At 33.8% G+C, this 15,780-nt stretch overlaps 1 protein-coding gene across 1 annotated transcript in view; it reads left to right on the top strand.

The window, feature by feature from the left end:
• Nucleotides 1–9,453, top strand: part of LOC145937004 (uncharacterized) — a 338,257-nt gene extending 328,804 nt beyond the window's left edge. Inside the window, exon 17 of the mRNA XM_083039730.1 lies at nt 9,415–9,453. The gene's annotated coding sequence lies outside the window, so the exon portion shown is untranslated. The remainder of the gene's footprint in view (nt 1–9,414) is intronic.
• Nucleotides 9,454–15,780: the final 6,327 nt, after the last annotated feature.

The following is a 15,780-nucleotide window of genomic DNA, read 5'->3' as shown; positions in this document are numbered from 1 at the left end:
TCTCTTTTTCTCTTTCTCTCCCTCTGCGCGATTTGCCCGCTGCCCTACAGCCCGGATAAGTTCTATCCTTGCCGGTAATTGCACCTACATCCTGCGCCTACGTCTGGTGGCGTAGTTTCGTCGGCGGAAATGTTCGATGATCGCGATAAACGCCCTTTGGCTGTGGAAATCGATCATGATCGTCGCAATGATAACGGCAGCTTCGAGTGATTCAGAAAAAAATATTTTTACAGAACAATTTTCTCTTATATTTGAAATAACAGTAACAAAATGGAGAAGGAAACAACATTTATACATTATATGTGAATTCTAAATTTTTTATCTAAACACAAAATTATTTTTTTCATATACATATATATAATTTCAAAATAATTACTTTTAAAACGTGATACATTTTGTTACCAATTTTTGTTAATTTTAAAATTTACTTTTATAAGATTCCATAAAATGCTACGTCGGTCATGTACATATTTATTACTTTTTTCACCACGAATTTCCTTCACAGCTACTTAGCGTTCCCGTTCGACGTAGCGAGCGTAACTCGTATTTGGTTGTACAAAGGCAAATAGCCCGTGCAACAGCTCGCATAAACGGCTATAACTTCGCTGTAACCCCGGTAACGTCACTCGTAACCCCATAAGGTACGCAACGATCCTCCTCCGTACGGTATACACGTGCTCTCATGTACAGCAACGCCTCTTGGCTCATTGCCTGTTCGTTTTACAGCCACCGATACATACTTATATGTATACATACATACATACACACAAATATATATATATATATATATATATATATATGTATGTGTGTGTATATGTTTAAATCTACAGCCGCTATGCTAAAACGAGTTTGGAAGCTGAAGCCTTCCTTCCACTATTCGCCAAGTTGGCAATTGCTTTAAGAATATCAGTTAACTTTACGATAGAAGGAGAGGAAAATTTCGTAATGACGCGATTTCAAGAATATTATTCTATTTCATTATTTTTCGTTCATTGTCGTCATCATGCCGAATCTCTCGTACACGTTATAGAATTATATATATAATATTATTAAAAATATTATTGAACATTAATTTGAACGTCTTTAATGTATAGCGTATTTCAAATTATATAATTATATTTTATGTCTTATATTTTATGTGAGCTAGATTTTATATCATTTTATGAAGATCATTCTTTTCGTTTTTACTATGCAAGATAAATAGTTTTGATTTTAAAGAAAAGTGTATACTACATGAAACTATATAATATATAAACAACTTAAAATATATGTGAATACAAAAATACGCAAAAGGTAAAGAAAGAAAAAAGAAAGATTTCAAATCCTTAGAAACATATTTTCCTATAGCAAAGGGTCTTTAGAAACTTAGAAACATATTTTCCTATAGCTAAGGGATTTAGAATCCCAAAGGACACAGACAAGTTTACTTTTAGTGGACTATGAAAGTTTTTAAACCATTTTAAACTGTTAAAATAGAAATATCAATCAAAGTAAAAATTAGGCCCATTTTCCTTGTTTATTTGTATATCAATTATTAATCATAATAAAAGTGTGACAAAAGAATGACAGTCAAAAGAACCTGTCATTAAAAATGTTTATACATAATAGGATTATACTGTTCTCTAGTAATGCCAACAGATTCTCTTAAATTTTCTTTTGTATCTAAAATATTTTTAATCTTATTAAAATAATATAAGAACTATATATATTATTCTCTATTACTTTTTTCTATTTTTCCTATTTTCTCTATTATTAATTATATGTATATATGTATTTGACAATAATTTAAAAATTTTTATAACTTTATTCAAAATTTTTTACTTGCTCTTGCAATTATATTACAATTATATTATAATTATATAGAGAGAGTTTTAATTAGAATTATATAGCACACACGCGCATTTCTTCATGTAATGAATTGTAATGTTTTAATGTATAATATATTGCGAAAATAAATCTTGGCCTAATGTTTACGATGTATATGCTACGTGATTTGTATAAATTATAAGCGCGAGTGTCGAACAGAATTCTCGGTAGCTTGTGCTTTAAGATGCGTAACGCAAAAATAACTTTCATAAAAAGGAATGACTATTTGCGGCCGGTTTTTTATTGCTCCTTTTTATAGGCAGTGAAATGACTTTGAATTACCGGTCGAGAGTGAAATAATTTGCGCAAAAAATATTTCCTCTTCCTCTTCGTTTTCGTAGGAGAAAATGTTCGCAGAACTTTTGCGAGAAAAAACGACTTATATAATTCCGAACCTATTAATATCTTAAATCGTGAAATTTGACTCTTATTCTCGAATCTGGTAGACGCATCGGAGAGATCGCGATACGATGATATTTCGCAAACGGAACAAATGCATAATAGAACTATTATCTCTGTTGGTATTATTACATCGTAAAATGTTCAGTGACAAGCCACGCCTCTTGTAATTGCTCGCGGAAAACTGAAATTCTGTGTCCACAATTCCGCGCTCGCGATTCCGCAATGAACGCCGGCTAACCGAACTTTATTTCGACCCTTACCACAGTTGCCGCTGTAATTATCCGCGAAATTCCATTTACCAACGATATGTAACGCAGACCAGTCGGTTAGGTTCCTCTTTGCGTACAGCGGCCAGCTAAACGCGATGTAACAAACTTATCGTTGCGTTAGCTTTCCGCGTAACGAGATCCGCGAACAATTTAGCGCGCAAGGTATACACGATCGGCAACGTCAGCCACTCGAAAACACACGCTCATTAAATATTACCTAACTCGATTCCCGTTTCTCATCGTCGTTATCACCGGTAATTTTCTAAAATAATTTTATCGCTCATCGTCGGGGTGCGTACTCTTTCCAACACGCCGGAGGCGCCTCGTTTGCGCAGCATCGATTTTGGGCCTCGCAAAGAGACAGAGAGAGAGAGAGAGAGGCAGGGTCATTTAATTGATCGACTATCGAGCCGGTCATCTCGCTGATGACTGTAATGATCGCCCCGGTTGGACCGCACCCCCTTCTACCCTCTCCTCTTTCCCAGTATACTGCAGTCCGGTATTTTCATTATCACAGGCGTACCCACATACACAGAGAAACGAGCCATAACGGCGAGGAACGGGTACCTGAGTGATGACGCGCGCGGCTGATGTACCCATCCGCTTTCATCCCCCGCTCATTTGCATATTTCGAGCGGACCATCAACAATGGCGGCGCGGAGCGCGGCCTCGCCCGGTCAATAGATTAGCCTGATTAGCTTTATTAATTTAAATCGAGCGAGGTATAACCGCCTCGGGAGCACGACGGCGACGTCGGTTGCATGTTGGAACTCCGTTTTCGAAACGCGTGACGTGATAAGACGTGATAAGTAGGATCGCGGATTACATTTCTCCTTGGCAAATTAAATATTTACAACTTTACTTTAATCATTTGTCGGCCGAAAAAATTATATCGTTCGATCGCGTTCAATTACGAAACAATTTCTCATAAGGCCTTACCTGATTCTGTTTGCTCTGTTTTTATTGTTTGAAATTGAATTATCTTATAATAGACGTAGCAACGAAAAAAAATATTCATTAAATCTTTCCAAGAAAATGCTCTTATTTGTACTCTTTTATATTAATTCATGCTAAAGCAGCTTTTCCTTTGGTTAACATTAGAGAGAACATTAATCATGGTCGAAAACTTATCAGACATTATATAGTATATAGTATTAAGTATTTTTATCCCAAGTACAATGGGATAGGATGAGTCGCACCGTTGAAAAGGTGCGCCAGTAACGTGCCGCATGCGGTGCATTGTGTTTGCATTTCGCCTATTTTCCTTTGTTATTACCAACGCCAGCACTCAGCTACGTAAATATTTAGCTGGCAGTCACGTGTGTGTGTCCGGCAGTTTGGCCGAATATTTTTGTATAATGATTGCGCATTTGTTTACTTGCATCAGCGTCAATTTTTGTCGGAATTTACGACGCGTGGAAGCGTCCGGTTTTCACGGTTTTTATTACAGATCGCGTGCTCGACGATTTCGTGTGGAATCCCCTTTACAGATAGAACAAAAGTCTTTTTTTTTTCATATCATTTCAAATTTGTTAGCTCAATGCCGAAACGTTACATTCTAATGTGAAATTAGTCGTAGAATTAATTTTTTATTTACTCTGTTATTATTCGCATTTTATTTCCTTGTTATATATTTGTTTTAATTATCATTAATATGTTTTTTGCAAATAAAGATTTAAGGAATTGAAAATTAAATTAAGAATTAAACATTTCAGAGAAAATGATTCAGAGAATTAAGAATTAAAGATTTTTCATTTATATTCATTAATTAAATTTTTTATTTTACATTATATACTGACTTGATTATGAACGTGATTAATGTTCGCGATTAAATGTTTGTTAAAATTGCATTCTCTTATGCTTCATCCTTGTAATATTAGATACTTACTGTTCAAGTGCTGTAATTTTCATTGAAATAACAATATCAAATAGTAAGAGAAGAAAATATTTACATAGTGTCTTAATTAATCGTAATCGAAGTTATTCAATTGCTCGATGCAAGCAGTATATCAAGTTGTACGTGATAATACTCGAAGAAGACGCGCTCACCTGCAACGTCAATCAAGACAGGTACGCGGAAGTTCAACAAGGAATAGTTAAATGGCACATAAGTAACAGCATAATAGCCAATATTGGCACAACAGTCACGGATTAAATACGTGCGAAATAATGCCTCACAGTTCTTTGGATCTATTAAAAGTTGAATGCATACCATGCAATGCGAGTTGCGTTGAAGATACTGCAAGCATCGATGATAGAATTTCATATTGAAATGGAGCGTTCAATATAAAATAAAAAAAAATTAATGTACATAAGTAAATATTTTTAAATATTTTAACATTCTTAATTCTCTGAAATTTTTAATTCTTAATTTAATTTTTTTGTAGCAAAAATTTTAATTTTTTTAATTTGTTAATACTAAGCAGCAATTTTTATATGTTGATTATATATTTTTTATATTGATAGTCTCTCCCGAAAAGTCCAAAAAGATATAATAACCGATTTATTAAATATAATTTTCCTAAATTCATTACTTTAATATGAAAAATAAAAAGCAATTTAACATATCAATTCGACGCACAACGATAGAGTTGTATTACGCAACACATTAATTTATAAATATAAATATATTTATATTATATGCATTATATTCAATTTATATTAGAAATGTTCAATAAGTAATGTTCAAAACAACTAATATTTTAAAATATATTTATTTTATACATATAGGCAAAATAATTATTAAATTTTAAGTAAAACTTTTATAAAATATAATAATCTAATTTTTATATATAAAAAAATTATCTAATAAATATTATCTAAATATTATTAATCTTGAACAAATTAAACAAAAATTGAAATTATTTTATACTGTTTTATATTATTTAAATTTTTATATGTATACATAAAAATATATATTTAGTACTATATATATATATATTTTTTTTTAATGTAAATATTCTATAAATTTCAAATTAAAATCTAGAATATATATATTTTATATATTACGTTATATATTTGTGTAATGATGTGTATAATATAATATTAATGGCTCATTATCACGAAAGAAAAAATAATCGTGCAATTTTTTAAAATTACAAGTAGCAAATATTTCCAATATAAATTAAATAAAACAAGTATTAAATCAGGCTATATGACTTACCCTACACGATGCTCCGCCGTTGCCCGATACTTGCCCGGATATTTTCATCCTCTTTTCGTTCATCCTTTGCTGCTTCTTCATAGCACTCACTCGCGAAAACACGGTTAATTACGATTACGCATTAATTAATAATAAATATAACATTCGCGCGATACTGTACGGCACTCCCGATATTAATTATACGCGAGAGGTACTGCATTATGTGTCGAATAATCTGAAATATATATTATATATATTTTTATATATTATATTATATATTTACATAATGATGTGTTTAATAATGATATAATATAAACGGCTCATCACGAAAGAAAAAAGAAGCGAGCGATTTTTTTAAGCCTACAAGTAACAAATATTAATAATATAAATGAAATGAAACAAATATTAAATGGCTATAATTGACTCACCAACGGATTGTCGTTAGATACATTTCCGAGTCTCACTTCGTTCGTTCTTTGCTGCTTCCAGCAATGCCATGAAGGCACTCACTCGCAAAAACATGATTAATTACGATTACGCATTAATTAATACTAAATATAACATTCGCGCGACATTGTACGGCACTCCCGATATTAATTATACGCGAGAGGTACTGCATTATGTGTCGAATAATCTGAAATATATATTATATATATTTTTATATATTTACATAATGATGTGTTTAATAATGATATAATATAAACGGCTCATCACGAAAGAAAAAAGAAGCGAGCGATTTTTTTAAGCTTACAAGTAACAAATATTAATAATATAAATGAAATGAAACAAATATTAAATGGCTATAATTGACTCACCAACGGATTGTCGTTAGATACATCTCCGAGTCTCACTTCGTTCGTTCTTTGCTGCTTCCAGCAATGCCATGAAGGCACTCACTCGCAAAAACATGATTAATTACGATTACGCATTAATTAATACTAAATATAACATTCGCGCGACACTGTACGGCACTCCCGATATTAATTATTATACGCGACACGTTCTGCGTGTACACGCGGTAAATATGCGCGGTAAAATGGCGGCAGAAAACGCGCCAAAGCGCGATCGCAACCAACGGCTACCAACCCCTAAAATTCCACCAACGACTACCACCCATAGATATATACCATACATATAGATAGAACTCTCCGCCTTAAGCCCGTATCAGAGTATGCATTGAAGATTGAGATTAGAGATTAATGATTGAAATTTGTCCAATCAAAACAAAGGAATTTTACTTTCTTTTATTCTAATTAGTCAAATTGCAATCTTTAATCTTCAATCTTCAATCTTTAATTTATAGTATGATACGAGCTTTAGAGTCGCGCGTGCCAAGTATTTTTACATAAAATAAGAGACGCTATTTTTGAGCTCGAGAGAAATGCATAATTGCACATATGCGAGGAAGGAAAATATCTTAATTATCTTAGCGCGCAGTAAGATAGATAAAGCTCTATCTATATGTAATATATCTATGCGCTACCAACTAGCCTCTACGATCCGCTCGATCTCGCAAGTAATCGATACTCGCAAGTAATCGATACTAGTAAGTAAATTCTCGCCCCACCCCCCACTCTTCACTCGCGCCACTCATCGGTCATTTCGTCGTGTCTTCCGTTGGCGCTACAACGTAAGTAATCTCGCTCGTACGTTTTGAAATGATTACATACATAATCTCACATTTATAATATAAATGAATACATCTACAAGTTGAAGTTTGAAGAGTAAACATTCGTGGAATGTCATATCCGGAAATATTGCGTTGCTTTATTAACTATTCGCGATATATTTCAATCGAAATAATAACGTAAAAACAGCGCGTGCTCTCTCTCTCTCTCTCTTTCTCTCACTCTTCCCCCCCCCCCTCTCTCTCTCTCTCATATACGCACAACGTACAAACCGGTGTACGAATTTTAACTGCCCGATTAACAATTATCAAAGTACATCGTTAAATATGATTATATTTACTAATTAAACATATCGGAAAACTATTCGTCAATACGTTTATGACCGAGAAATGCGAGAAATATAATATCTATTCTGATATTGCACACAACGGTTAATTAGCAAGTTAGACAACATGAAAGTATTCATGACACTCTTAGACATGAATACTTGGTTTTGGCCAGCCTGCTAATTTTAATCGGTCGATTCATTTAATCGGACGTGGTGAAATTAGCTCTAATATTACATCGAGTTAATGAAGGTAATTAAGAAGTAATAATAGTAAGAATCAAAGATTAGAAAGATTGCGCTGATTGTAATAATCGTAGTAAATCGCGTTTCGAGAAAGAATGTATAGAGCCGCTCGCAGTAACGTATACATATATTCACATCTTTTTTTGCTTGAACAATGTAAGGTCACCGCGTCGTACGCCGTGATATTCGCAACGCGCAGCTCACTGCGCATTTCCCTTTCCTTCCCCCCCCCCCCCCACCGGCTTGCGTGCTGCTCGTCCCGAAGTTGGCAGTAATTCGTAGTTCTGTGTAGCGTCAACATCGTCTCTCGGTCATGATACTTGGATACGCGGTCGCGACGAATATAGGTTAGATTTCAAACGCGATTATTTGTTACACGAGCACGATTACAGTGATTATGTTTATGTGCATTTAGTGATTATTTGTGTGATTAGTTAATTATTGTCAACTCAATTGGTGCGTCAGTGTAAAGCAGTCGATGTTATTTTCGAATTTTTCGGTCAAAATATTGCTGATGCAGAAAGAATTGAGTCGAATAGTTTCGCGATATTTAGTTAATTTGTATGACTATGTTTAACGACGTATTTTAATAATTTGTCAACTGTGTAGCAAAAATTAAATTTTTGTACGTATATAATCTATTAAAATGCATATTTCGTGTATTTATTTGATCAAAATTTATCGCGTGTACACAAAAAAGCGACGAAATATTTTTGGATATTACATTCCGCGGATATTTACCTTCAATTTTCACTTGTAGATTTATTCATTTATGTTATGATGCGAGATGATAAAATGCGAGTTTACTATTCGTTAGTAGTGATAGCATCGCTACGATCAAGTTACATAATTTTCAATTTTCAGTGTCGAATAAATCATAAATATATGCGATCGTTTTCGTGTTGTTTTCCCATAATAATACAGATAATGAGATAATATGTATCACATATGATTAACATCGGAAGTGCCGTACAAAGTGTCGCGCGAGCGTCGTATTTTTATGATGTCGCGATTTTACTAATTAATTCGCGATCGTAATTAATAATGTTTTCGCGAGTGAGTGCTATGAAGGAACAGCAAAGGCGAACAAGAGAGGAGAAGGAAGCCCGAGAGAGTGAGCAATTTATAATTATTTAATTTTATGTGTATTTTTTTGATGCGCGATAGAAAACTATTTTGTATAATAAAATGTATGTGTGAAATATTCTAAATTTTATTTTAAAATATTTAAGTTATTTATATAATAAAATATTTATAATAATTAGTATTTTTATGTATAGACACAAAATATTGCAAAAGGGTGTTTAAAATCTATAATTATTTAAATTATTTATATAAGTAAGAACGAGAGAGAAATTAGATTTTTATTTATCATATTTTATAAGTCTATAGTTATTTAAAACATTTTTCTGGCAATTACATAACTCTTTTTTATTTAAAGGACGAAAAAGTCAATTATAATAATTATTTTTTAAAATGTTATGTTATTTTATTTATTGGATATTGTTTTATAATTTGAATATTTGTATGTTACAGATAGACTGCTGTGTACTACAGTCATTGTGCATCGTACCGGTGAGTGCAAAATTAATTTTTATTTTATAGCAATCATTACACACACACATATATACAATATATGTATATATTCTCAAATAGATTTGCGATAATTATATCAAATAAATTGATTGGAATCTTTTTGTAACATAATAATTAATATACAAAAATTTACATTTGCTATTTATTATCAGTAAATTTTGAATTTCTGAAGATGAATGCTTGAAGATGAATGCTTCAAGTTTTAATGAATTTAAATATTCTCACACTTAAAACCAATTATGGACCTTTTAGATTCTTTTAAGATGTATAATCAAATCTTATAAATTCATTCGGAAAATTAATTAGCATGAGTTAGAACATACGATATTTTTAAAAGCTTATCAATTTTTGATAAAATATTGAGAACATTATATCTACTCATACTTTGATCAGAGACGAGAGAGAAATCGTTCAAAATGCTAAAAAAATATTATGAATTGTATTCATAATTAAAATAATTTTTTTTTATTTTTTATTTTTTTAGGATAAAGTTTGCATTTAAAAAACAAATTGAATTTCTTACTGTGAAATAAACAATTGCAGTGAATGATACTAACTCGAATTTTTTTAGGTCACAGATACCTTTAAGATCTTTTAGGATCTATAATCAAATCTTATAAATGTCATTCGGAAAATTAATTAGCATGAATTAGAACATGTGGTATTTTTAAAAGCTTATGAATTTTTGATAAAATATTGAAAACATTATACTCGTACTTTGATCAAAGGTGAGAGAGAAATCGTTCAAAATTTATAGACAGATATTCTCGTTATGTAATATTTATTTCATGATCTCTTGTTTATTATTTTTATATATATTTATATTGCTGTATTCTATTATTATATTCATGTTTACATGACGAAACATGCGGTCAACTTAATGCGCGTTTAATATTGATACAATTCGGGTGGGCAATTTTCGTTTTAAGTATGAAAATCGCAAACTAATTCTGCTTGACGAATAATAATTAAAATCCAGTGCATGTCTACTGAACGAGAAAATATATACGAGATGCGCGTGCGTTATTGGCGCAGCAACAAAAATTATTTACTCTTCCGCTTCTTTCCCATTCAATCGCGGAGCGGATTATGCGCGCGAATAAACGATGAGAAGGCCGGATTAATTTGTCAGTGACAGCTCGCAAAATTCGAACCGATGTCCAGGTACGTTGAACCGCGCGCATCGAATAATATCGCAGCAATCATATTACGAAACAGGCAAATACGTCAACGCAACGTGTATACACTGAATAATGCATTGTTGGTGCAGCTAATGCACGGTCAGCTACCGTACGGATACCATCCCCGTATAATTGGGAGCCGTGTTTGCGAATCAAAGTCATCATCGGCCGTCATCGCGGGTGTGCTGATGAAACGAGCAGACGGTAGCACCTCCCGTTGAACAAATACTGTTTCCGTGGGCGAGGTTTAAAAGGTCGCCGAGCTTCGTCGCTCTTGGTTTACCACGAAAATCGCTTTATTATGCGTAACGCGATAATGATTTTCGCGATTTTTCCTAATAAATTAGCTACATAAAAATCAAATAAATTTTTAGGATTCTGATCAATAACATTACATTATTCTCTTCTTACATAATAAAACAAATATATAACAGGGAGAAATATAGCACGGAAACAAAATTTAACCACCATAGCTGTCCTTATATTACACCTGAAATTTAGTTATATCATGCCTAAATTTTAGCTATGGTAGCTAATATTTTTTAGCTATAGTTTAACGGAGAATTTTTCATTTAACTATAGCTAAAAAATATTAGTTAGCATAGCCAAAATTTAGGCATGATAATTAAATTTCAGGTGTAATATAGGAACAGCTAAAATTTAGCTATGGTGGCTAATGTTTTTTTTTTTCGTGAATATAGAGAACTCTCTCTCCTTTCTCTCTAAAAATCACAGGCGTATGTTCATGTGTGTATACAACTGGTGCCTTCGAAAAATTCATAAACTCTCAATATTTAATAAACTCTCAGGCAATATTTCCTTCAGTCTCCGCAATATTTTTCAAATTGCCCGACGAAAGATATCATCCTTTCGTCGTCTTTCTGTGTCTTTCTTCTTGTTATAAAGGGACCACGATTCCCTTCCATATCTCCGTACGACATTTGGACGCGGATAGGTGGTAGGACATACAATAATGGTCGGACGAGTTTTATAGATGCCGCGGCCACCATCCGGCGGTCCGGTCCAGCATAAGGGCCAATAAGGTGGGTCGCGTCTTCCTTGGCAGAATTTCACCCAGAACGAAATTACATTCCGTCAGCTCTCGGCCGCGCGTGTTCAAGATTTTCCCTCGAGCGTGTGCGTACTCGTGCGTGGAATGCGGTCCACACGAGAGAAAAGAAGCTTCTCCAGACGGCATAAAAGTCGTCTGCAATTAGCCGGTACGATTTCCCCCGACGCTGCGTCGAACGTCGTCGATTCTGGAAATTTATCTCCATGACAAAAGAGGAAGTAAGGGCGGCCGACTGACTCCGGGAAAATTTATTCGAATGCCATGAACGATTCCGCTGGAAATTGTGATTCGGGTCTAAATGAATCTTTCTGGTAATCGAGGGGGTAAATTGCCGGAATAAAACAATCGTGTTGAATATACTGTGCAATATAGTAACAGTGCATGATTTTACAGATTTTCAATCTCTTGCGACATCGAATATATTTCGATAGATTCTATTAAATTGAAATCTTTATTTTTAAAGAATATATATTATTCACAATTCTGCAGAAATGTTTTTTGAAATAAATATTGCAGCATACTGTTAGATTATGTTTAGCTCATTTTAAGAATACTTTAGAGATGTTGTAAATATTGATGCACAAAGATGTTGTCGGGGAAATAAAACTCTCGTGGACCAATCAAGATTTTTCGGTAGCTACGCCAATGATGCGCGTAAACCCGGTAGCAGGTCCCCATCCCACACCTGCGGCTCAGCCCCTGCCTCTCATTATCCCAACCTGATCTTTCGAAAGATATACTCGAACTTTCGTTATTTATCACGAAATTAACGATCAGAATTTTTAAAGACTTCGTTTGGGAACACCTCATATCACCTTCATATCAATATGAAATTCTATATTGCATATATCTACATATATATAATAAAAAAAGTAATATTTTATTTTGATAGTTTTTATAAAGATTATTCTTTTTGAAAATTAAAATCAAAAGTTTTAAATGCACCATTGCACAAGATATGATTGAAAGATATACATATATATATTTTTTTTTCTGTCCACATATTTATTTAAAATTTTAAATACATAATAGATATATAATTTAACCTTAATATTTAATAATTCTTGGTACATCACAAGAAAGTAGATTAAATACTTATCTAAAATCTTAAATAGTATATATATAGAATATTTTATAATCAAATTAACATCGGTTTGATCTTTTTCACGGAGAGATCGTGCAACATCACGGTCAAATTAGAAATTACAATTCTTTTCCAGCAACCGGAATCTGGACGCTTTCTTTCCTTCCTTTTCGACTCCCTTTTCGTTCTGGTCAGAGAAACTTTTATTCGGTTATTTTATTCTCTAGCACCATGAACAGGATCAGCCAAGCGGGAAACCAGTAGCTACCTTGCTAGCTTAGTCGGTGACTTGAACTGGAGACAGGTCCGAGACTAAACCCACATGTGCGTTAATAAACTGTTGCCGCCTATAATATGTTCTAAAACCTTGACGCGGCACTGAGACCATTTCTCCTTTTTTATTACGTTCTTTTCTTCCGGGAAAAAATTTATTAAACACGAAAGAGCAAAGAAATGTTTTTTGACTAAAAAAATGTGAATTTGTTACATTATTTCTCGCTTTCCTTGCAATAATTGCAATTCTCTGAAGAGTTAGTAAAACATTTTTTTCAGAATATAAAATTAAATTCTTGTTAACGTAGATTTTATATTAAATCTTTTATCGAATTTAATTCTCGTATTTAATTCTCAATATTAATTACGATGACATTAGTCTCCGAGATAAGTTTTCTCATTACTCTTACTTGCAGTTAACTCTTACTTGGAGTTAATTATCATGTATGTCAACGTGGTTAACTCTCTCTCGAAAGGGCCAAAAGAAACGCCATACGAACTTATTAAACATATGCTCGCGTTTTTCCTGACCGCGCGGCGAACACCCCTCGACTTCGGAATGATAATAGCTCGTAATCCGTCTAGCCGTAGCGCGTCGCGCTACAATGATTAGGGTTGAGGGTCGGGAGTCGCTTCCAAATTCACCTACGGTGGGGTCGAGGCCAGGGCGCCCAGTATATTCTATTTGTATATATCGTGGTCCTGGAATAGAAAACACCATATGGCGCACGCAGGTGTACCCGAAGGCGATTAGGACCCGTTCGCATGAATTTACATTAATACGCTTCGGGATTTACATCGTTTACCGGATTTATTATTTCGAACATGATTCGACGATTTTCGAAACAGGTAGAGCAGTTTCTGCGTTACCCTGACGTAATATAATTCACCATAAGCTCATTTAATTGTCATGATGATTGGATGACTCTTGATTAGATTGGACGACACAATTCTAGTGCACTTAAAATATTAAAGAAAAGAGAATTAATTTTCACTCTTTTTTATGCGGGCAAAAGATTATAAAGCAATAATCTGATATAACATGATTGAAGAAAATTAATCATTACATTAACGACGTGTTATTTCTGAAAAAATTATTGTTATAAAATTGATTGTTTTATATATCGTAAAAAGCAATATTATTTTTTATATATAAATAATTTTATATTCTGAATTTTATTTGTTAGTCGATAATAAAATAGAATCGTATGAATTTATCGAGCTGTTAGAGTTATCTACACATCGCGTCCCCCTTTTTACCTCTCTCATTTTCACTTTCGATATATTATCTTTGGAAAAAATTCCGGAAACACCGTGTGGTCCTCCACGCAAGATGACGTCACGCAAATTTCGGACCAGCAGCGTACACGCGATGCCCACCTGTGCGCGCGTATTTTAATTTCGCGATCCCGCGGGGAGATTATCGGCACCCGATTAGGATCCTCGTGGATGCATTAACGATTTCCATTAGCATAGATCTATCGTTGATCTTGCATAACAATCGGACAGGGGACATTTGCATACATGCATATATGTACGTGCATGAGTAACTATAGGCACACACGTGGTCGAATTCACAGCGCGTGCTCGTCTCGTCTTCTTTCTTTACTTTTCTCTCATCGGAATCCTACGTTGAAATATTTTCGGAAGTGCATAGTTCCTTCAATTTAACATTAATTTATATTTTTTAAACGTTGTTAATTGTTAAGAATAAAAAATGGTAAAAATCTCAGATTCGAAAATGAGACGAGTAGTGTTACGATATTGTTGTCAAGATGCAGCTACAATTACGATATTGACGATACAATATCGCGCATTCCGTAATAATTTTTACCATCGACCGAAATCCGAGGATAAGCGTTCCATGTCTCTGATTCATAACTGCGACACCCTTTAGAAAGAAAAAGATTACACCGACTGTGCACACTGCACACATTTACATGGCGTAACGGGAAGACGTGAGTCAGCTCAATTTGCCGATGAACTTCGCTGTCTGAAGGAGCAGGTATACGGAATCGGTCCGAGCATTAGCGGGTGCGTGCGGCCAACCGCACTAGTGTGCGTGTAGTCCGCGTTGCGTACAACTGTGTGAGCGAGCGCGAGAGTGCTACGATGATTGTTATTGCGTAAAGTCGTTTGGAAACGACGATGGAGTGGCAATTAAGCCCGGCAAGTGTCGGGCGCCAATCCGATGCAATATTTCACCTGGACGCCTTATGACGTGATAAACAAAGTCATTATATCGCGCGACTCGGTGAACATAAGGCGGGCGAAACTCATTCAGCTACCCTTGAGTGAAAAATGATTGAACAGAAAAATCAAAATAGATTATTGTTTAAAGGGACGTGACCCCTGCGCGTTGATATTACGCTATCGCGATTGCACATCGTTAAATACCTGTCTATACTTGCGAAAAATTTTAGTTCCCTTGGGAGAGGAAGGCGAGACAGAGATATCCGAGCTGCTATATTTTCGACTACAAGTTAACTCTCTCTCTTAATAATATGTATAAAGAAATAAATATGATTATATAGTGCTATTTTATTTGCATTAAAAAATTCGTGAGATAATACGTAATATTTTATATAAAATCATAATTATATAAATATAATAAAAGCATAATCATATAAAAGTGCAATATTTTTATATAATATAAAAATATATAGGTATACATAGAATTATATAATTTGTACACA

This window comes from Prenolepis imparis, unplaced genomic scaffold, assembly GCF_030444845.1.
Source record: "Prenolepis imparis isolate NDT839.2.m4 unplaced genomic scaffold, iyPreImpa1.0 SCAF_6, whole genome shotgun sequence".
NCBI classification, from domain to species: domain Eukaryota; kingdom Metazoa; phylum Arthropoda; class Insecta; order Hymenoptera; family Formicidae; genus Prenolepis; species Prenolepis imparis.
This window is presented reverse-complemented; position numbering and strand designations above follow the sequence as displayed.